The 23,321-nt window shown below is 45.8% G+C and overlaps 1 protein-coding gene across 5 annotated transcripts in view; it reads right to left on the reverse strand.

Annotated features, from left to right (window-relative positions):
* CCDC3 (coiled-coil domain containing 3) overlaps nucleotides 1-23,321 on the reverse strand; it is a 207,871-nt gene that overhangs the window by 2,979 nt on the left and 181,571 nt on the right. The window lies entirely within an intron of this gene.

A 23,321-nucleotide genomic window follows, 5' to 3' on the forward strand; every position in this document is an offset into this window, starting at 1 on the left:
TTGCAGTCAGGATTTGGGAAAACAGGTGCTGTCATACAGTGAGTACAGTGCTGGCTTCTGTAAAGACCAATTTGGCTCTGTCAAAATAACTGCATATACCCCTTGATCTAGTACTGTGGGACTATCTCATATAAATCCTCTCATATGTGCAAGCTGCCACATGTACAAATATGGCATTATTTGCTATATTAAAAGACTGGGAACAAAAATCTCCCTCGAGAGGTCTGGTTCAATACATTATAGTAAATCCATGCAATGCAAAGGTTTGCCGGTTTTTTTTTTTTTTTTTTTTTTAATTTTTTTTATTTTTGAGACGGAGTTTCGCCTTGTTACCCAGGCTGGAGTGCAATGGTGCGATCTCGGCTCACCGCAACCTCCGCCTCCCAGGTTCAGGCAATTCTCCTGCCTCAGCCTCCCGAGTAGCTGGGATTACAGGCACGTGCCACCATGCCCAGCTAATTTTTTGTATCTTTAGTAGAGACGAGGTTTCACCATGTTGACCAGGATGGTCTCGATATCTTGACCTCGTGATCCACCCGCCTCGGCCTCCCAAAGTGCTGGGATTACAGGCTTGAGCCACCGCGCCCAGCCAGGTTTGCTGTTTTTAAAGGAACAAGACAGCTCCGTGTGAATGGTATTGTAGCAATAGCTAAGTGGTGTTCATACTGAAAAGCTGTGCAGAATAGCGTGGATAGTGTGATGCCAAGAGTGTGGAATACGGTATCCATCTGTGTCTGTTTAAATATGCACACACTGTTTCTGGGGGAATATACCAGCAACTGGTAAGGATGGCAGGATCTGGGGAGCAGAGAGGACAGGAGGAAGAAAATTGATTTTCACATTTGTGCTTTTTGAATTGTGTATATCAAAGGTTTGGCTGTGTCCCCACCTAAATCTCATCTTGAATTATAGTTCCCATAATCTCCATGTGTCGTGGCAGGGACCCAGTGGGAAGTAATTGAATCGTGGGGGTGGGTTTTTCCCGTGCTGTTCTCGTGATAGTGAATAAGTCTCAGGAGATCTGATGGTTTTATAAAGAGCAGTTCCCCTGAACGCTCCATTGTCTGCCGCCCTCTAAGATATGACTTCACGCCTCGCTTGCTTTCCACCATGATTGTGAGGCCGCCCAAGGCACATGAAACTGAGTCCATTAAACCTTTCCTTTATAAATTACCCAGTCTCGGGTATGTCTTAGCTGTGTGAGAATGGATTAGTATGGTAATAATGCTGGCATTTCCTTTAGGTGTGTGCATGCATATATGAAAAGAGGTATTCTCATCTCCAAGCTCCCACCCTCTATCATCAAAAGCTGTGTTCCCAAAGAAAGACTTGAGCCTCAACTTTCCTCTGTTTAGAAATCCATCAAGCCCCACTGTCTACACTGCAGTATGGTGGTGATTGGTTAGGTCAGACTGAGGCCAAGCTGCTTTGGTTTCCAGTCCCGCCTCTTCCCCTGACGAGTGGCCTGACCCTGGGCAAGCTTCCTAGACTCAGAGTAGTGGACTCTAGGCTACGTTAGCCAGAACCCACTTCAGTACTAAAGGATTTATTTCCCCAGCTTTTGGTGCGCTGCAGACTGACAGCCCTCAGCTGCGTCTGTTTCCGGACACTGAGCCTGACCAGAGAGCTGCCCAAGGTCCCGCCCCTTCTTTGGGGCACCTGCATCTAAGGACTGGTTGACCCAAGTGTGTGAATACCAAGGCTTCTCATTCCAACTTGGAAGATCTCTGAAGGGTGGTCCCCACCGCAGGGTGCCCTGGGGTGGGCTCCAGCCTTTGTTGAGGCTGGATCACAGGCCTACATCTGCCTCCGCCTGTTCCAGCTCTTTCCTCCCCAGGTGTTGATCCCAGGAGCATTCTTGAAAACACCTGCACGTCCTATTCCCAAGTATCTGTCTCTGGGAACCTGGCCATTCAGTGGGATAATCATGGTGGTTGAGAGGATTTCGTGAGTTTTGCTTGAAAAATGTTTAGAACCATGCCCTGGTGCGCAGGAAACGTTCACTGTTAGCCGTGATTACAGGACAGAGTCAAATCTCCTAAAGCCTTTAACTTGTGTGATTGGCCGCAGCCAACATCTCCAGTCTTACTGTTCATTCTTCTGTTCCCACACTTCACACCCGAAGCACACTGGCTCCCAGCTCTTCCTCCAGCACATCGGCCCTTTCTCATCCCAGAGGCTCTTCCTTCCACCTGGAGCGCTGTTCTCCCCCAGCTCCTCCTGGCCATCTCAGAAGCCCTCTGCGGTCCCTTTCACAAGGCATGTCACGGGTCCCCTCCTCAGTTTCCATGGCACCCTTTAGCTATTCACACCCACATGCCAAGTACCTGGGGGCACTAGGAGAATGTGACTGAAGACCCTGACAATCAGGGATAACAAGCTTTTGAAAGCCTGGTTCACATTGGTCTTTGCATCCTTGCTGCCCTGGCCATTTTAGGCCTACAATTTAAAAAAGCAAAGTGGAATATTCCAATAACACCTGTCAATAAATAAGAAACTCTAAGCTCCCGGGAAGCCACAGTTACAGGGGAGACCGTATGTGCAATACTGCCCTCTTCTGTCCAAAATGAGACACCCCCCACCCAAAGAAAACATGAGAAGGTGGGCACAGGAAATTCCTGGGAGCACTGGCAGTATTTCTACTGTCTGTGGATAGGTATTAGCTATGTAACTTAGGCTTTAATATGGCCAAGTATCAGCTGAGAACTGTATATTGACACCCTCTCATTAAGTCATGAGTTTTCTATAAGTTACGGTAGATTCTTGAAGAACAAGACAAAAGAGTCCAGGCAAAGTCCGTTACAACAAGGGGACTGGGGTTTTGCAGGGCTGCCCGTTCAAATTTTGAAAGAGAACCCACTAGCGGCTGGAACGTAACATGAACGAGGAGGTGAAGGAAGGCTCCATGACAGTCTTCAGAAGCTGTGCTTACAAATCGTAAAAACAAAAAACAAAAAAACAGGAGGATGAGTGATCACTTGTTAAGAGTTCTTTCTGGCCAGGCGGGGTGGCTCATTGCCTGTAATCCCAGCACTTTGGAAGGCTGAGGCGGGTAGATCACCTGAGGTTGGGAGTTCAAGACCAGCCTGACCAATATAGTGAAACCCTATCTCTACTAAAAATAGAAAAATTAGGCGGGAGTAGTGGCACATGCCTGTAATCCTAGCCACTCAGGAGGCTGAGGCAAGAGAATTGCTTGAACCCAGGAGGCAGATGTTGCAGTGAGCAGAGATCGTGCCATTGCACTCCAGCCTGGGTGACAGAGTGAGATTGTGTCTCAGAAAAGTTCTAAGACACAACACTCTTTGTAGTCAGCCATTGATTATAGACACAGCTGTTCTCCAGGGGAGCAAGAGGATGAATTTCACCTCCAGCAAGACTTAGAGCCCTTGACCCAGCTATGTGTGTATCTGGAGGGGGAGGTATCACTGAGATGGGAATGATAAATTCCCCAGCAAGAATGAATGTGGAAAGAGCAGATGGGATAAGTGGAGTTCCTTAGCAAACATGTCATGCTTTGGTCCTCATGGTCTCTAATGTGGGTACGGTTTGAGTAGGAGCAGAAGGCATCAAAGGACTCTAGCAACGTATGTGACATGACCAACGTAGCACAGCCATGACCCAGGACTCCTTAGCAGGCATGTGTGTATCTCTGCAGCAATGTGGGCCGTACCTCTGAGTAGCAAGAACCTATATTGTGTGAACTGAGGCTAATGTCATAAAATAACCAAGCCACTGTGGATGGAGACGATGGAAGCTTCCTGGATCCCAGCTATCACCTCAAAAGAAAATCCTGTGTTTCTTAAGAAAGCCAGGATTTCTAGAGGAGAGCTGTGCTTTCCAAAATGTGTGCTTAAGAAATGCTCCTTTCTTTGGAATGCTTTCCAAATGAAATCTATCTCCTTTTAAAATGGCTTACAAAAAAAAAAGGAAAGAAAAGGAAAAAAAATGGGCCAGACATGCTGTTTGCTCTTTTTGCTTTGTGGTATTTTTTGGTAACCTGAGAAGAGCAGGGGGAGGGCCAGGCCAGGCTGAAATAGGGACTGCCCTGTTTTATTTGAAGAAGAGCCAAGGAGAAAGTCCTACAGGGCAGCCTGAAAGCAACAGACTCCTCACAGGCAGCCCCACCTCAGGGCTGCAGCACTCTAGAGCCACCCACGTGCTTGGGTACCTCTGGCATTCCCCTGCCTCGGAGCAATTCTCTGGAAGTTTCCACGTGGCCAACAGGATGCCTGCCTCAGGGCGGATGGGAAGATTGCCCAGTGAGCCTGCTCTTTTATTTTCAAAAAGACAAAAGTTAGGCTGGGATATCCATTATTCCTTATCTGTCTAAAATAACACTTTTTCAAAGCAGCAAAGCACAAATAGATTGTAGAAAAACTTCTTAAAAAAATATGGGACCAAAAAAAGGAAAATCAGAATCGTCTATGATTCTGTGTTACAGAGATAGCCACTGTGGACACTGTAATATATTTCTTCCTAGTATTGTTTCTACAGGTGTGACTCGATAACTATTTCAAACAAAACTGGAGCCCCGCTGTTACTCGGTTTTCTGATCTAATTTTTGCTCCCTTTTCATTTTTTGTTTTTGAGGTGGAGTTTCACTCGTTACCCAGGCTGGAGTGCAGTGGCGCGATCTTGGCTCACTGCAACCTCCGCCTCCTGGGTTCAGGCAATTCTCCTGCCTCAGCCTCCCGAGTAGCTGGGATTACAGGCACGCGCCACCATGCCCAGCTAATTTTTTGTATTTTTAGTAGAGACGGGGTTTCACCATGTTGACCAGGATGGTCTCGATCTCTTGACCTCGTGATCCACCCGCCTCGGCCTCCCAAAGTGCTGGGATTACAGGCATGAGCCACCGCGCCCGGCCCCACTCCCTTTTCATTTTATCATGACTGTTTTCCAGGCTTTGGTCTGTACACTTCCCATGAGTATTTCATGGGAGCAGGAGGAGGGAGCATCTGGTGGTTAAACTTGGCCATGAGGACTTACTCATTAGGCAAGACTGGCCCACTAGGCTGGATATGCGGCCCATGCCTGTAATCCCAGCACTTTGGGAGGCTGAGGTGGGAGGATTGCTTGAGTCCAGGAGTTTGAGACCAGCCTGGGAAGCATAGGGAGACCCCATTTCTAAAATATTTTAAAAATAGCTGGGCATAGTGGTGCACACCTGTGGCCCCAGCTACTTGGGAGGTTGAAGCTGGAGATCACTTGAGCCTCAGAGGTTGAAGCTGCAGTGAATCATGATCGCACCACTACACTCTAGGCTAAGTCACAGAGCAAAATCCTGTCTTAAAAAAAAAAAAAAAAAAAAGACTGGCTCAGGTTTACTAGTCCCCCCTCTATCCTTAAGGGGGAGGGATGGCATGATGGGTGCTTTTGCATCCATGAGACTGAGTGGCCTTAATGTGGCCTTTTTTTGTCACCCATCTCCAGTGACAGGACAAGTCCATGGACAGCTCTTCACCTGGGCCTCCACCTGAAGGCTTCCTGTAAGTTTTCTGGTTTCCTCAGGGAGTTCAGGTGTGAGAGAGTTTCACAATCAACATCTCGAGCAGTTAAGGAAATACATCCATGATACCATCCAGAGTCACCTCTGTTATTTCTCAACCGTTTTGGCTTCCATATGTTCATTCATTCTGGCAAGATGCATTTATTCTCCTGTGCCTGGCATTGTATGGTGTAGGCAGCCTCCCCAGTTATTCTGCAGTGTAGCAAGCTCTGCATCAAGCTATACAGAAAGACAGCATGTTGCTAAAAAACTACCATCTCATGGCAGCACATGTACCAAATAGCAAGAGGATTCTTGCCTTTCACAGCTGCTTTTAATTTAAATAACCACCTATAAGGACAAGACAAAGTGTACTTTCTGAAATGTAAAAAAAAAAAGCGGGGGGAAGAACAGTCCAAAAGCAACAACACAGATGAAGAGCTTGCCTTTTTAACACTTTGTTCCTGTTCTCAGGATTCAAAAGTGAGAAGGAAAAAGAAAACCTAGAGCAGGGATGTGGAAACGATGGCCTGTGAACCACATCTGGCCCCCTGCCTGTTTTTGTGAATAAAGTTTTATTAGAACACAGCTATACACATCTGTTGATGTTGTGTTTGTGGCAGCTGCCATGCTGTAATGGCAGAGTTGAGTAGCTGCAACAGCTGGGTCCACAAAACCTAAAATATCTACCATTGTGCCCTTTATAAGGAAAAGATGCTGAATGTTAACCTCAAGAGGGTCTCAAGGCCAATGGAGGATGGATTTGGAGGGCAGCCAGTCTATAGGCAAAGAATGGATGAAGGGCAAAGGGTCCAAAAATAAACACCTGGTGCCAGACTCCCAAGATCCTCACTGCCCACAAGTCACCCTTTCCCACCACTTTCAGGCACTGGTGTGTGATTATGGCTTTAGCTGCCAGGTCATGGCTCACGGTCTCCATGATCCTTGTCAAAGTTCCCATTGACTCCATCTCAATAGACTGCAGCTAGTTTCACACCTCCAGGTGGAAATTGACAAACCAGCTCTTCCCAACATGACTGACCAACTGTTCCTAAAATGACGGATGAGCCTAGAACCTGCCCCTGTTCCCTGCTTGGGAACATCAACTCTCAGTGTGAAGGGTGTGCAGGGATTGCTTTGCTCCTGCATGTGGTCCGTTAATTCTGAAAAGTTGGCATGGCACTGTGTTTCCTGACCCAGTAGAGGGCAGAAGCCAAGGATACTTTATCATCTGCATGATTCAGGGACTCCAGGGAGCTTGCTGGGAAGCCCAGGAGCCTCCACCCACATCCTCCACAGTGTCTGTTGGGCTTTTCCATAAACAGGCTGGAAATGCAGCTTTGTTCCTCCATCCTCTGAAACCTTTTAGAGATAGTGATCTCGAGGAGGCGGGCGGAGAGCCACGTCCACGCATAATGGTTTCCTGAATGACTTGACAGGACCACGGCGGAGGATGCCCAGAGCTGCTGAAAATGCTCCCAAAGCTCAGGAGTGACAGCAGGGCAGCTCTTGTGAGGACTCTCTGGAGGGACAACCTGAGATGCCTATGACTGCATGTGGCTTGGCAGCTCGTTCTCTGCTCCACCCAAAGCCCAAAGAGCTGCCTCCCTGGTGCCAAGGGCCCAAACAAAAGAAGCACTCATGCCCAGGCTGTGGCTGAATGGGAGGCAAACAGGGAAGAGGAGGGCAGAGATGGAGTCAGGGCAGAGGCTGGGGCAGGAGTTCTCTTTTCACGAGGCAGCACCTGGCCTGGCTGGGAAGGGCCACAGCAGCCTCTTCCCTGGGAAGAGGCAGCAAACATAGGAAGGGGTTGAATTCTCAGTCAGGCAACTCTGGAATTGAATTCTGGTTTAAAGAATTCCACATTCCATATACCCAGATACCTGTTAGAGTCCACAGGTCAGGGAGCCCACCCAGCCCCACCATCAGACAGTGGGGCTTAAGTCAACGAAGCTGTCTTGGCTCAGTCTCCTCATTTATACAACGGGCCTCATGGTGCCTCTTCTCTAGAATTGCTCTGAAGATGAAATCAGATGATATGGGGAAAGCATCTGATGCGGCGCCTGGCGCAGCGTAAAGGACACACAGAGCTTTTGTGATTGGTTTTCACTTGAGCTTTGCTGCTTCCTCCTCCCTCACCATGCTAGGTCCTCGTGAGTGCCTGTGGTTTTGTGCATCTAATTCCTTCCACTTAGAAAGTCTCTGCTCACCCACTGCTCACACCTTAACCGATTCTCCTTATTCTCCAAGTCTTGCTTCAAGAGCCACCTCCTCTGTGATGCCTTCCTAGTTCTTCCTGAAGTCTTTCTATAAGGAAGAGCCCTTTCATCTTGTCCTGGATCCACTGTCAAGTTTATCACATGGGGCCCTACCTGTTGAGCCTGACTCTCTCCCAGAGTGACTCCCTTGAACACAAGGGCTCCGTCTTTTCATTCTTGCATCCAGCACCTAGCATGCAGTAAGCACTTAATAAATGGATGAAGGAAGGGATGCAGGTTGAAATTGAAGCAAGTCATTTTCAAGGACTTGAAAATGGACAAAGGGTGAAGAAGCTGGAGCTACCTTTTAACGTGGGGACTGGATTCACCATCATTCCTGTGAAGCCTCCTTTCCCAAGAATAAAGTTAGATTGGCCAGGTGCAGTGGCTCACACTTGTAATTCCAGGACTTTCGGAGGCTGAGGTGGGTGGATCACTTGAGATCAGGAGTTCAAGACCAACCTGGCCAATATGGCAAAACCCTGTCTCTACTAAAAATACAAAAATTAGCTGGGTGCGGTGGCATGCACCTCTTTTCCCAGCTACTCAGCAGGCTTAGGCAGGAGAATAGCTTGACCCAGGAGGCAGAGGTTTCAATAAGCCGAGATGGTGCCACTGTACTCCAGCCTGGGTGACAGAGCAAGACTGCCTCAAAAAAAAAAAAAAAAGTTTTGACTAATTGTTCTGGTAAGATCTGGGAGCTGGCTTTAAGGAACCCTGAAATTGGTGCATTTTCCTGACTTTCCTTTCTGCCTGCCCCCTCCTGCCTGCCCCCTGCTGACTAGGTTGCTTTGTACATCCCCATACCAAATCCCGTAAGAGTTGTGGGATATGACGCAGATGAGAAAAGAAAATCCATCTTAGAGGGGAGATGCTAGATGATGGAAAACCTGGGTAAATGCAGGAGAAGGATCACATTTCAGAAGCTGGGGCCCCGGCCAGCCCTGCTGAGAGGCGGAGTGTAGTAGCAGCTGGACATGGGAAGCAGGGGGACAAGATCTTCAGTGGCCAGGGGTTAAGTCCTGTTGAACGGCCCATGATTAAAACCAGAAAACAAACTAGCCAGAGTGTTTGTACGTGCTTATAATCCCAGCTACTCAGGAGGCTGAGGCAGGAGAATCACTTGAACCCAGGAGGTGGACGTTGTGGTGAGCAGAGAACACGCCACTGCACTCCAGCCTGGGTGACGGAGCAAGATTCCATCTTAAAAAAAAGACAGTAAACACTGAGCTGTCTTGGGTGAATTCCCTGCCATCAGAGGAAAGGGGAGTTTATTAGCTAAGTTCCTCTACAGAGATCATAAAGCTATGTCTTCAGGTAAATCTACAAAGATTTCCCAAAGTGGAGTCTACAGAACACTCATCTCCTGAGATGTTTACGTGGGGACCATATGGGTGGTTCTGGTCAAATAAGGTTCAGAAAGGCTGCATATTATGGCTTCCTCTCTGATGTAACACTTATCAGCTGTGCGCATTGGACGGGATTAAACAAACCTCTCTGTTTTACTCTAAATCTCATCGGCCTCTGGTGGAGATCTCCAACATGCAGCAAGAATAGACTGTAAGAGTGAATGTTGAGGCTGCTCAGTTACAAGCAGCCTTCTGTGTTTTTCCAGGGAGTTTTGCAAATATTTTCTCTTGTCTGAGGCAAAGAAGCCTGGGAAACAGTAGGTCATGGAATGATGATTTCAACGCTCAATTCTTTTTCTAGATGTTTCTACCAACGGCTGGACAGATACTGAAATCACAGATTGCTAAGAACTGTGATTTCTTTCTTTCTTTTTTTTTTCTGAGACAGTCTCACTCTGTTGCCCAGGCTAGAGTGCAATGGCGCTATTTCAGCTCACTGCAACCTCTGCCTCCCACGTTCAAGCGATTCTCCTGCCTCAGCCTCCTGAGTAGCTGGGACTACAGGTGTGTGCCACCACACTCAGCTAATTTTTTTTTTTTTTTTTTTTTTTTTTTTAGTAGAGACAGGGTTTCACCATGTTGGCCAGGATGGTCTCGATCTCCTGACCTTGTGATCCCCCTCACCTCAGACTCCCAAGGTGCTGGGATTACAGGCGTGAGCCACTGCACCCAGCCTTGAACTGTGATTTCTTAATGCTGGCCACTGTCCATGGTAAGTGCAGAAGAGGTGGCCCAGTGAAGTGGGAAGGAAAATGTTCTACTTTTTGTTTTTTTTAGGTTCCTAGAACATCCACATCATAGTGAATGGGGCACTGGTCTCTATGCAAGGCTCCATCTAGTTGGTGACCTTTGACGGTCATGGTGCTGAGTTACAGCACCTGAAAGACATCTTCCAACCTTGGATGCCTCTGCAGGTGTAGTCAAAGCCTCCTTAGGTATCTTAGCCCATAGCCAGTCACAGCCTGTTCTCTCCCAGGAAAACGGCAGGAGGGGCTGGGCGCGGTGGCTCACACCTGTAATCCCAGCACTTTGGGAGGCTGAGCTGGCGGATCACCTAAGGTTGAGAGTTCGAGACTAGCCTGACCAACTTGTAGAAACCCCATCTCTACTAAAAATACAAAAGTAGCCGGTGGTGGCATATGCCTGTAATCCCAGCTACTTAGGAGGCTGAGGCAGGAGAATGGCTTGAAGCCAGGAGGTGGAGGTTGCAGTGAGCTGAGATTGTGTCATTGCACTCCAGCCTGGGCAACAAGAGCGAGACCCCATCTCAAAAGAAAAAAAGAAAAAACAGCAGAAGGGCTTTAAGGACACCACAGCCTGGCTGATACAGGCATTCCCCTGGGAAGGAAGAGTGCCATTTCATGGTCCCTGGAATCTCAGATTTCTGTAAAGATAAAGATGTGACCACCGCCCTCTGATGTGTGAGTGCTCTGCCTCCATGGCATCCGGGGTACAGGAGAGGAAGGGAAAAAGGACCTGATGTTGCCTCCTCCCTGCCATGCCCAGCAGTTGGCACGTGGCTGCCAGTGGGGTGCCTGGGGGCCATGCTTATTCTTGGCTTGGCCATGGAATGTTGGTGTGCCAACCCTGGCCGAGTGAGGTTCACTGAGCCCCCCATCAGCTCTTCAAGCTTCATGTCTTGGGTCATTGCTGTTGCCCAAGGGAAGAGTCGGTCATTGGCCCAGTCAAAGCTAACCCCTTGCTCTGTGGGCTCTGTGCTTGGTCCTGGACGGGCTCTAAAGTCAGGCCCTCCCTTTCGATGTCAGGGGAAAGCAATGAGGCTGCAGAGTGTAAGGCTGAACCATGGACAGTGCAGGGTACCAGGTCCCCCAGGGAGGGGGATCCTAGGCAGGAACTGACCAAGAGCCACAGCTGTCCTCCTCCCTCCCCACTGGTGCCATCTGCCTGACCCATCTTTAGTCTGATGCAAGTGTTCCTGGGGCACCTTTCACCATCTAGGGTATTCGGCAATTACGGCCAGTCTCTAGCTCTTCAACTGAAAAAAGGCAGTGAAAGGTCAGGCTCCACTTTCCTCCTGAGGGCTGGTGTGTGTGCCTGGTATCCTCAGTATGGCTGAAAACCCCAAGGGCTCCTGGCCGCCCGCCCTCCCGGGGAATGTGAAGGGAATTTACGAGCTGTGAGCGTGTTCGTGTTTACTTCTCAGAGACTGATGACTTGTCCACACAGCCACATCCAGGGCCTGCTTCAGCTAAGAGTCTGTTTATTTGGGAGAATTTATCAAACCCAGACACAGGCTTGTTTTCTGCTACTGAACCAAGACAGGTGTCCCTGGAGCTGAGACAGCCCTGGGGCTGTGTCTCCTTGGATTGGAAAGAGCTGTGGTTGCGATTTAGCAAGATCTTGCTTTAAATGTAGTTGTCCCACTTGCTGGCTATGTCGCTGTTTTCCTTTTTAAAGCAGAGATACTGAAAATATGAATGAGAAAAGCCATGGTATATTTGATAAGGCTTAAAGCCACTTGATGTCGACTGCAGTTGTTGCTACATACTGCTGGGCTCAGTCATTAGCCATATGTCCCCAAATAAATTCTCAGTTAATATTTTATTTGGTTAAAATATTATTGGAAAACCTATAAACAACAGATGACAAGCACAATGATAAGTGTTTCTGCCAATTCAAGCACTGTCCTTCCTGGCTTGGTATCTGGCACAAGTCCTTGCAAACTTGCAAGTTTCAGTAACTAGTCAGAGCAAAGTTTTTTAAAGACTCTCACTCTGTCACCCAGGCTGGAGTGCAGTAGCGTGATTTTGGCTCACTGCACCCTCCACCTCCTGGGTTCAAGTGATTCTCCTGCCTCAGCCTCCTGAGTAGCTGGGACTATAGGCGCCTGCCACTACCAGGCCTGGCTAATTTTTGTATTTTTAGTAGTGGCGGGGTTTCAACATGTTGGCCAAGATGGTCTCGAACTCCTGACCTCAAATGATCCACCCACCTCAGCTTCCCAGAGTGCTGGGATTGTGGGTGTTTACCACCGCACCTGGCCAAGGGCAAAATTTATATATGGAAGGCAGAAGATTGCAGAATCCTCCCCAGTGTGGTTGTGGCCAGCCCCTGTGACATGGATATTATCGGTGAGAATTTTAAATATGTCTGAATTAAACTGTTCTATAAATGGCCACAGTTATTCCTAGCAATCTGTTCAGCATTTGCTATTCCAGCTTTCTGGACGGCCATTCCATGACTCTGCAAGGCAGGTTCATTCTCATCCTGGCTCCTGTGTCACCTCTGCAGATGCGTTCCCTCAGCACTCCATGAGTCACCCCTCCTAACAAGGCCGTTTCATCACCCTGCTTCTCTTCGGGCCCTTTTTACATGATCGGGTTTCCTTATTAATGGCTAATTTGTTTTTTCTTCCACTACACTAAAAACACAGGGACTGTATCTCTCGCTTTTCCTGCCACAGCCCTAGGAACTAATACTGTGCCTGATGACACAGAGCAAGTCCTCTACAGAGTCACTGCTGAGTGAAATAACACACTTCTAAAACTAATATATGCTCATGCTGTTTTGAAAATTGGAAGCTAATGAAAAATGGGAAAAACAGTCACCTCTAATCTCAGCATTCAAAGACAACTTTCATTTCTATAAACATGGTTATAAACATACTATATTTAACATTTTTTAAATATTTAAATCAACAAAATTTATATATATTGAACATGTACGACACAATGTTGTGAAATATGTATACACTGTGAAATGGCTCCTTTAAGTAACAGATGTATCACCTCACATACCATCTTTTGTGGAGAGAACACTTAAAACCTACTTTTAGCAATTTTGAAATATACATTATATTGCTATTCATTGTAGCCTCTATGATGCCCCTTAGGTCTCCTGAGTCATTTCTCGTAACTGAAACAGGGTGAAAGCAGTTGCGCCCTTTAACCAGCATCTTCCAGTATCTCCTTCCAAGTCTCCAGTAACTATTAAATCTCTACTCTTTGCTTCTTTTAGCTCATGCTTCTTAGATTCTACATATAAATATTAATAAGACCATGTGGTATTTGTGCCTGGCTTAGTTAATGTCCTCCAGTTTCATCCATGTCACAAATGGCAGTATATCTTTAAGGCTGCATAGTACTCCATTGAGTATAGGCACATCGTGGTCTTTATCCATCCATTCATTCATTGACGGACACTCAGTTTGATTCCCTATCCCGACTATTGTAAATAATGCTGCAGTGAACATGGGAGTGTAGATCTCTCTTAGACATACTGACTTCGGATGTATTCTCAGTAGTGGGATTCCTGGATCATACGGTAGTACTGTTAATTTTTTGAGACACCTCCATACAGTTTTCCATAATTACTATACTAACTTACATTCCCACCAAGTGTACAAGGGTTCCCTTTACTCCCCATCCTCACCAACACTTACCTTTTGTCTTTTGATAACAGCCATTCTGATGGGTGAGAGATCCATTAAAATGACAATCTCATAGTCGTTTTAATGTGCAAGTCCCTGATGAGTGGTGTTGAACATTTCTAAATGTACCTATTGGCCATTTTTATGTTGTCTTCTTAGAGGTCTATTTAGGTCCTTTGCCCATTTTTTAATCGGCTTATTGGCTTTCTTGCTATTTCATGTTTGATTTTCTTCTGGTGATTAACCCCTTATCAGATATGTGGTTCGCACATATTTCCTTCCAGTTCGTAGGCTGTCTTTTCACTCTGTTGCTCGTTTACTCTGCTGGTCAGGAGCTCTTCAGTTTCATATGATCCCATTTGCATCCTTTCCCTTTAGTTGCTTATGCTTTTGTGGCCATACCCACAAAGGGACTGCCCAGACCAATGTCCTGGAGCTCTGCCCCTGAGTTTTCTTCTGGTGGCTTTACAGTTTCAGGTCTATGTTTAAGTCTTTAAACATTGAGTAGATTTTTGTATATGGTGTGACATGAGGGCCTAATTTCATTCTCCGCATGTGGATACTCAGTTTTTCCAGCACTGTTTACTAAAGAGACAGTCCTGTCCCCATCGTGTGTCTTGGCATCTCTGTCAAAAATCCATTGACCGTACACATGGATTTCTTTCTGGGTACTCAGTTCTGTTGCATTGGTAGATTTCTATTTTTAGAAATAGAAACCCTGTAGTATATAGAAATCGGGTAGTACGATGCTTCCCCCCGCTTAAGATTGCTTGGCTATTCAAGGTCTTTTGCAGCTCCGTATGAATTGTATGATTCTATTTCTGTGAATAATCTCACTGAGATTTTGATAGGGATTGCATCGAATCTGTAGATCACTGTGGTAGTATAGACACTTTAACAATATTCTTCTAATCTATGAGCACAGGATCTCTTCCCATTTATTTGTATCTTCAGTTTTTTCCATCAGTGTCTTACAGTTTTCAGTGTACAGTGGTTTTAGCATTTTGGTTAAGTTTATTCCTAAGTATGTTATTTTGTAACTATTATAAATAGGATTGTTTTTATGGATTTCTTTTTCAGATACTTCATTGTTAGTGCATAGAAATACTGCTGAGGTTTGTGTATTGATTTTGTATCCTCAGACTTTACTGAATTTGTTTATTAGCTCTCATAGTTTTTAGTGGACTCTTTGGGTTTTGTGTATAACATCGTGCCATTGCAAACAGAAACAATTTGACTTCTTCCTTTCCAATTTGGATGTCCTTTCTTTCCTTCTCCTGCCTAGCTGCTCTGGACAGGAGTTCCGGTACTGTGTTGAACAGAAGTGGTAAGAGTGAACATCTTTGTCTTATTCCTGATCTTGGAAGAAAAGCTTTCAGCTATTCACCATTGAGTTGATGTTAGCTGTGGGTTTTACATGCCCTCTATTGTGTTGAGACACATTCGTTCTATGCTTCATTTGTAGAAAGTTTTTGTCATTAAAGAAAGTTGAATTTTGTCAAATGCTTTTTCTTCTTCTATTGAAATGATCATAAGGTTTTTGTCCTTCATTCCATTAATGTAATGTGTCTCATTGATAGATTAGTGTATGTTGAACCACGCTTGTATCCCTGGGATAAATGCCATTTGATCATGGCAAAGGATCCTTTTACTGTGCTGGTGCATTCAGTTTATTAGTATTCTCTTGAGAACTTTTGCATCTATGTGCATCACAGATTTCTGGCTTGTAACAATCTTCTTTTTATAGTGTTTTTGTCTGGGTTTGGTATCAGAGTGATGCCATGTACAGTGAGTTTGGAAGTATTCTCTCCTCTTCGATTTGGAAGAATTTGAGAAGAATCAGTATACTGTTTAAATGTTTGGTAGAATTTAGTAGCCAAGCCATCAGATCCTGGGATTTTCTTTGATGAGAGCCTTCTTACTGCCAGTTCAATCTTCTTGCTCATTATTGTTGTTCAAATTTTCTGTTTATTCATGATTTAATCATGGTAAGTTGTATGTGTCTAGGAATTTATCCATTTCTTGTAGGTAATCTAATTTGCTGGTATGCGATTGTCTGTGGTAGTTTTTAGTCATTTGTATTTATGTGGTATCAGTGTAGTTTCTCCTCTTTGATTTCTGATTTTACCTGATTGTTCCTTTTTATACAGACTCTTGCTCTGTTGCCCAGGCTTGAGTGCAGTGGCGCGATCTTGGCTCACTGCAGCCTCTGCCTCCTGGGTTCAAGTGATTCTCCTGCCTCAGCCCCCCAAGCAGTTGGAATCAGAGGCATACACCACCACACCTGGCAGATTTTCTGTATTGTGTAGAGCCAGGGTTTTGCCATGTTGACCAGGATGGTTTCAAACTCCTGGCCTCAAGTGATCCGCCTGCCTCGCCCTCCCAAAGTGCTGGAATCACAGGTGTGTGTGAGCCACGGCACCTGGCCTGAGTCTTTTTTACTTAGTCTAGCTAAAGGTTTGACAATTTTGTCTTTCAAAAAAACCCAACTCTTCATTTTGTTGACCTTCTGTATTATTTTTCTCCTCTTTCATTTCCTTCCTTCTAACTTTGGGCGTAGTTTCTTCTTTTTGTAGTTCTTTGAGGTAACATTAGGTTGATGCAGGCATTTATTGCTATAAACTTTCCTATTAGACCTGCTTTTGCTGCATCTCCTAAGTTTTGGTATGTTGTGTTTCCATTTTCATTTGTCTTATGATATTTAAAAAAAATTTTTTTTTCTTTTTGAGACACAGTCTTGCTCTATCACCAGGCTACAGTGCAGTGGTGTGATCCCAGCTCACTGCAACTTCCGTTTTCCAGTTTCAAGCAATTCTCCTGCCTTGACCTCCCAAGTAGCTGGGACTAAAGGTACGCACCACCACACCTGGCTAATTTTTTTGTAGTTTTATTAGAGACGGAGTTTCACCATGTTGGTCAGGAAGGTCTCAATTTCCTGACCTTGAGATCTGCCCAACTTAGCCTCCCAAAGTGCTGGGATTACAGGTGTGTGCCACCATGCCCTACCAATACTTAAAATTTTTAAAAAATATTTTCTTTGATCCATTGGTGTTTAGAAACATGTTTCTTAATTTCCACATATTTGTGAATTTCCCAAAATTCTTCCTGCTATTGATTTCTGGTTTCAAATTGTTGTGGTTAAAAATGACAACTCGATATGATTTCAGAATTTTTAAATTTATTGTATATACTGGAGAATTATCTGTGCACCTGAGAAGAATGTGCATTTCACTACTGTTGGATGGAATGTTCTACATATGTCCAGTGGTCCATTCATTAAATGTCTTGTTTGGGTCATTTATTTTCTTGATTGGTTCAGTTGTTTTTCAGTATTTTGCAGGGTGGGGTAGAGTCACTGACCTTCCTTCAAACAATTATTTCAAATTCTTTGTCGGGTAGCTCATACATCTCCATCTCTTTAGTGTCGGTTACTGGTGCTTTATTTTGTTCCTTTTATTAGTTGGTGTTTGCACAGTTGGGGAAACACCAACCTCTGCCTCCTGGTTTCAAGGGATTTATTTCAATCTGCAAACTGGCACTGTTTGAGAAAGCCCTTTACCAGTAGCCTGTCCAGAGATTGTGGGCAGCCTGTCTGGTGTGGTCATGGGTGGGTTTGCTACTGTAGTCTTTGGGTAGGCTGGCCTGATGCCTGGATCCACTATGGTGAGCCTGTTCATTGGGGCTGCAGAAGCCAGCCTGAAGCCTCAGTCCACAGAACCTGACACGGTATTGTGGTGGACTTTGAGCCTGCGTCTGAAGGGGCTGGCCAGACACTGGGACAGGCCTGAGTCCCTGTAGGCAAGCCTTGGTCTTGGGACTATGGGTGCTGACCTGGCACCTTGGGTCTGCTGGGTGGACCTGGGGCAGGTATGAAGCCTGGGGCCATGAGTGCTGAACTGGACCCTGGGTTCGTTGGGTGGTCCTGGAGCGTGGGTCCTCAAGGACAGACCCAGCACTCGGGTGTACTGGGACAGGATAAATCTCTGGTTTGCTGGAGAATAGCACTGCAGGGGCTGCCCTGGAGCCTATGTATTAAGATGCTAGCCTGGGCCGGGCACAGTGGCTCACACCTGGAATCCCAGAACTTTGGGAGGCCGAGGTGGGCAGATCACAAGGTCAGGCGATTGAGACCACCCTGGCCAACACTGTGAAACCCTGTCTCTACTAAAAATTACAAAAAATCGGGCATGGTGGCATGTGCTACTCAGGAGACTGAGGCAGGATAATTGCTTAAACCCAGTAGGTGGAGGTTGCAGTGAGCCGAGATCACACCACTGCACTCCAGCCTGGGTGGCAGAGCAAGACTTTGTCTCAAAAAAGAGCCAGCCTGGGGCCAGGGGTGCCAAGCCGGTGCTATGGTGGGCTCAAAGCCTGGAGCCATGTGGACCAATGTGGCGCTTAGATCCGGTCTGGAACCTGAAGTAAGTCTGGGGCCATGAGGACTGGTCTAGCAGAAGGCTGGTCTGGAGGCTGGGTCTGTGGCTGCTGGCTTGCTGAGTAAGGCTGCAGGGGCGTGTCTGGTGCTGCAGGTGGATGTAAAGCCTGGAGCTATGAGAGAGAGCCATCTGAGTGCTGGAGGCAGTCCGGAGCTTGGGGCTACTGGGTTGGGCCCAGAGACCAAGTCCATTGGGCAGGTCTGGTGCCAGAGCAGGCCTATATGCCCAGTCCAAGGGGACCAGCCTGAAGTGTGGGGCTGTGAGGCCCTTGCATGGCACTAGGTTTTTCTGGGGTGGGTCTTGTGTAGGTCTGAGGCAAAGTCCAGAGACCACTTCCCTTACCTTCCCCCAAGTGGAGAGAATCTCTCTTTATACTGTGCTGCCTGGGGTTGGGGAGAGGTGATGTTGGAAATGTCCTTATTTCTGTGCCACATCCAGATGCTGTCATCTCTCACCTGGTTTCCTTAGCTCTTGGGAAGGTGTTTTCGTGTAGGGATAGTCGTTCAAACTAATTTTCTGCATGGGAGATGAGTGGTGGAGGGTCCTCTCTGTCTTCTTGCTGACATCCTATTTCTTAAAACACAGTGTCCTTTAGTGTGATTTTGCTTTCTAAAATTTACATGGTATAAAAATATTGCAACCAAGTTTCATTATTCTAATGGCTGTAATCATTTAAGATGACTCTTTAATTTATTTAACCATTGAGTATGTGGGCTGTTGCTAGAATTTGTACTCTTCTTAAAAAATTTGACATGCCACATTTTTCTTTAACAGGATTATTTTTTTTTTTAGTAGAGACGGGGTTTCACCATGTTGACCAGGATGGTCTCGATCTCTTGACCTCATGATCCACCCGCCTCGGCTTCCCAAAGTGCTGGGATTATAGGTGTGAGCCACCTTGCCCAGCCTATCAGGATTATTTCTTTAGGATTGACACTCAGAAGTGAATGAACATTTCTTAGAATTATGGCTTCATGTTGCCAAATTGTTTTTTTTTAAAATGTCATACTGACGGTTTTTCAAATTTCTTTGACTTAGACCTAGCTGGGTATATGGTACCAAGTGAGTATATAAAGCTTTTCCCAGTAGCAAATTATCATTCTCCCATATTTTATTAAATACGTCTCCCTTCCCCACTCATCTATATTACTTCCTTCTTTAGGATTCTTACATATGCTGAGGTCTGATTGGACCCACCTGGTCCTGTTTAGCTACAGGTTAGTAATACTCAATGCCATATGACTTTTGTTAAATTAGTTTTATAATATAGGATATTCCTTTTTCAAAAGTGTGTTGGCCAACATTTTTAAAATACAGAAGGATTCTATAAAGATCTCAAAATATAGTATGAAACCTATGCAGTTCCATATGTGCTTTGAATGGATCAAATGTTACACTTAAGTTCTCTGATCAGTTTCTATGCCCATTATTTTTCCTCAAAGATACTGTTGATTCTTTCTTTAATTCCTAACCAGGGAACAAAGCCATAAAATTTTATGCTTCATTCTGGATTTCACCTATAAAAGTTGCATTTTCCCATCTTACCATTACCTGTCTAGAAAAATATGCACAATGTTCATAACAGGATGATCATGGAAAAAGTAGGCATGACGTTAAGGCCCATTCATAAGAGAACGGATATAAATAAACTGCAGCCTATCGACCCTATGTAATACTATGTGCAATTAAAAAGATGGAAGTGGAAGACTTCCAACGTACATTATTGAGTGGGGAAAAAAAGACACGAAGTTCTAGCACTGTTCCTATAGTATGATACTATACATTTTTTAAATGCACATATAACTATTTTTAAGGGTCCCTGTGTATGTGTGTAAAGGCCTAGTCTGGAGGGGTCTTTATTGTTCGAGTGAAGAGGAAGCTGTGGTTTTACTTGCAATGCTTATATTTTTACACAGATAATGTATTTGTACAAGTTTTGCTTGTGGAACTAGAAAAGAGTAGTATTGGCCAGGCGCAGTGGTGGCTCATGCCCGTAATCCCAGCACTTTGGGAGGCTGAGGTGGGCGGATCACTTGAGGTCAGGAGTTCGTGACCAGCCTGGCCAACATGGTGAAACCCTATCGCTACTAAAACATAAAACAATTAGCTGGGTATTGTGGTGTGTGTCTGTAGTCCTAGCTACTTGGGAGGCTGAGGCAGGAGGATTGCTTGAACCTGGAAGGCAGGGGTTGCAGTGAGGCAAGATTGTGCCACTGCACCCCAGCCTGGGCAACAGAGCAAGACTCTGTCTTAAAAAAAAAAAAAGAGTACTCTTTTAAGAGTCACGCTCCTTATAGGGACTATCAGCTCCTGGGCTTTATTCCTCTTGCAGTTCTCTGATATCTTTGCGCCTTGCAGCTCCTTCCATGCTCAGCACAGACTTGTGGCTCCACAGAGTGCCCAGAGGCAGCATTCATTAGCCTGATGGCACGCAGCTCCCAGGAGATGTGCTATGACTAATTCCTTGCCCTGCAGGGATCACAAACTTGGCAGCTGCCATTTTAGGTAAGAAAAGTTACGTTCAGGAAAGAGATGGGGGTTGCCAGGAACGGACAGTGACTTGGAGCCCGATCATGAGTGGCACTGAGGCTTCCCAGCCATCAGTGTCAAATTCCATCTAGTGGGTCCAGAAGGGTTCTCAGCAGAGATTTGTGTCCCATGGAAAAGGAGAAATGGCTAAACATGCTAAGTACATTAGTCCGTTTTGATGCTGCAGATAAAGATATACTGGAGACTGGGTGATTTATAAAGAAAAAGAAGTTTAATAGACTCACAGTTGCATGTGGCTGGGGAGGCCTCACAATCATGGTGAAAGGTAAAAGACACATCTTACATGGTGGCAGACAGAGAGAATGAGCTCCAGGTTAAAGGGAAAACCCCTAATAAAACCATCAGCTCTTGTGAGACTTCCTCACTACCACGAGAACAGTATGGGGAAAACTGCCCCCATGATTCAATTATCTCCCACTGGGTCCCTCCCACCACACATGGGAATTATGGGAGTACAATTCAAGATGAGATTTGGGTGGGACACGCCCCAACCATATCACTAAGGCTTTGGGACACCAAATGCGGACAGTTCAGGGATAGTTCACAACTGTGGTTGGGAGCATTTTGGGAGGGGGCAGTTACTTACTCCGGGCAGAAAGTTTCCTAAATTGGTGTGGGAGAAACCATTTGTTGAGAATTTACCATGTATTAGGTTGACACAAAGTAATCATGGTTCTTCCCATTACTTTTCATGGCAAACTTTAAAAGTTTTTAAAAGTTTAAAGTGTTACTAATACCAAGCACTGTGTTAGAAGTTTGGAACACATATCATATTAAATTCTGACATTCCACCCATGTGGAATTATAAAAGTGAAGCTCAGAGCACTGATGATATTTGCCTAAGTCCCCATGACAAGTGATGGAGCTTGAATTGGAAATCAGAACGTCTATCTCAAAAAGTAGTGCTCCCATTCTCATAACCTCCGTGGGAGACTGACTACCTCTAGGAAGACTTGAGGTCTTCAAATAGGAGATTTATTTTGCAGAGCAGAGGCTCAGGGAGGAGGGCAGGCTTCAGTAGTGTTGGCTCCCCCGCCCCTCGGCAGCACATGAGAACGTTCTCTTTGCAGAACAACTCCCTTCCAAACACTCTCAAGAAAAACACGGGCAAGCTACGTATTTCGATATTTGTCTGGGACGTCGGTGGTTTTAGTTACCAAAAAATAAAACAAATTTCCAGCTGACTGCCCTCTCATCTTCTTCCATAATCCCTCTCTTGCGAGCAGTCTGGGTATTCAATTTAAAATGAATTAAAGAGGCAGTTGAGGAAGGACGTCAGTCCGAGCCTTTAAAAACTCAGTTAATGAACATCAAATTCCATTCTAGTCTGCTAGAAGGTGACCTTTTGACTTGAACTTTATACATCCTCTGTGCTGTCATCTGTCCCCAAGGCTGTCTGTGTACATCTGTGGGGAGGGTTGGCCCAGAGCGGGCCCGTGCGACTTCAGCAGGCAACCTCTCGACTCGTCCCAACGGTGCCCTCTGATGGGCCTGAACCTGGAAGCTCTGCTCACTGCCAGACTTCCCTGATCAGTGGAAGAGCCAGGCCTTATCTTTTTCAAGTGATTTTTTAAACAATTGTAGCAAAATATACGTAACATAAAATTTACCATCTTAACCATGTTAAGTGTACATTTCAGCAGTGTCAAGTACAATTACATTGTTGTACAACCAATCTCTGGAACTATTTATCCTGCAAAACCATAATGATTTTTTTTTTTTGCATTACAGTTATCTACACAGACCATAAAACTTATCATAGACCTTTTTTTTTTTTTTTTTTTTTTGAGGTAGGGCCTAGCTCTGTCACCCAGCTGGAGTGCAGTGGCCCAATTATGGTCCACTAGCGTTGACCCTTCTGAGCTCCAGTGATCCTCCAGCCTCAGCCTTCTGAGTAGATGGGACTACAGGTACAGGTCACCATGCCTGGCTTATTTTATGTAGAGATGAGGGCTTGTCATGTTGGCTGGGCTGGTCTTAAACTCTTGTTTGCAACTCTCCTGCCTCAGTCTCCTGAAGTGCAGGGATTACAGGCATGAGCTATTGCACCTGACCCTATTGTAACCATTCCTAAGTGTACACAGTTTAGTGGCATTAAGGACGTTCACGTTACACAAACATCACCAGCATGCCTAGTCCAGGCTTTGTCTCTGACTCTAACTCCTCTTACTGTCTGTCCAGCTTCTGCCTTTACAATGTGACTTCCACTTCTCCAGATGGTTCTTTGCTCTCTTACATGCATGTTTGTGAATCCAGTCTATAGCATGATCTGCCCACAGAGCACAGGCTCCCAAACACCTCCACTCAGATGGGCTTCTGCAGACCTGGGTGGGAGCTCCCATCTGTGCCAGTTCCCAAAAACTCCTAGCCCAGGCCTTGCGTCCCACCCTCCCATCTGTGTCAGAAGATACGTTGGAACCGGGTGCATGAGTTAGAATCCACCCCGCACCACCCTCAGCAGTTGACTCAACCCCCAGGAACCTGTTATCTCCTCCACAAAATGGGGCTGCTGCTATCTGTTAGGGTGGCTGTGAGAATTTAAGAAGAGGCTTATAAGGTGCCAGTGCCTTGGATGTTAACTGTCACACTCTAATCTAGAAGACAAGTTCCCTCCCTCCCTCACTTTCTTCCTTCCTGCCCTTCTCTCTACAACGTGCTCTTCCCCCTCCCAGACCCCTTCCCGTGCTGCCTGCTGCAGGAACCTAGGATGTTTACGTAATTCCCAGATGTAGTACAATGTAGGAATATGCCTTACTGTTTTCTGAACCTAATGAGTGTCCATTTCTC

This window comes from Callithrix jacchus, chromosome 7, assembly GCF_049354715.1.
Source record: "Callithrix jacchus isolate 240 chromosome 7, calJac240_pri, whole genome shotgun sequence".
NCBI classification, from domain to species: Eukaryota; Metazoa; Chordata; class Mammalia; order Primates; family Cebidae; genus Callithrix; species Callithrix jacchus.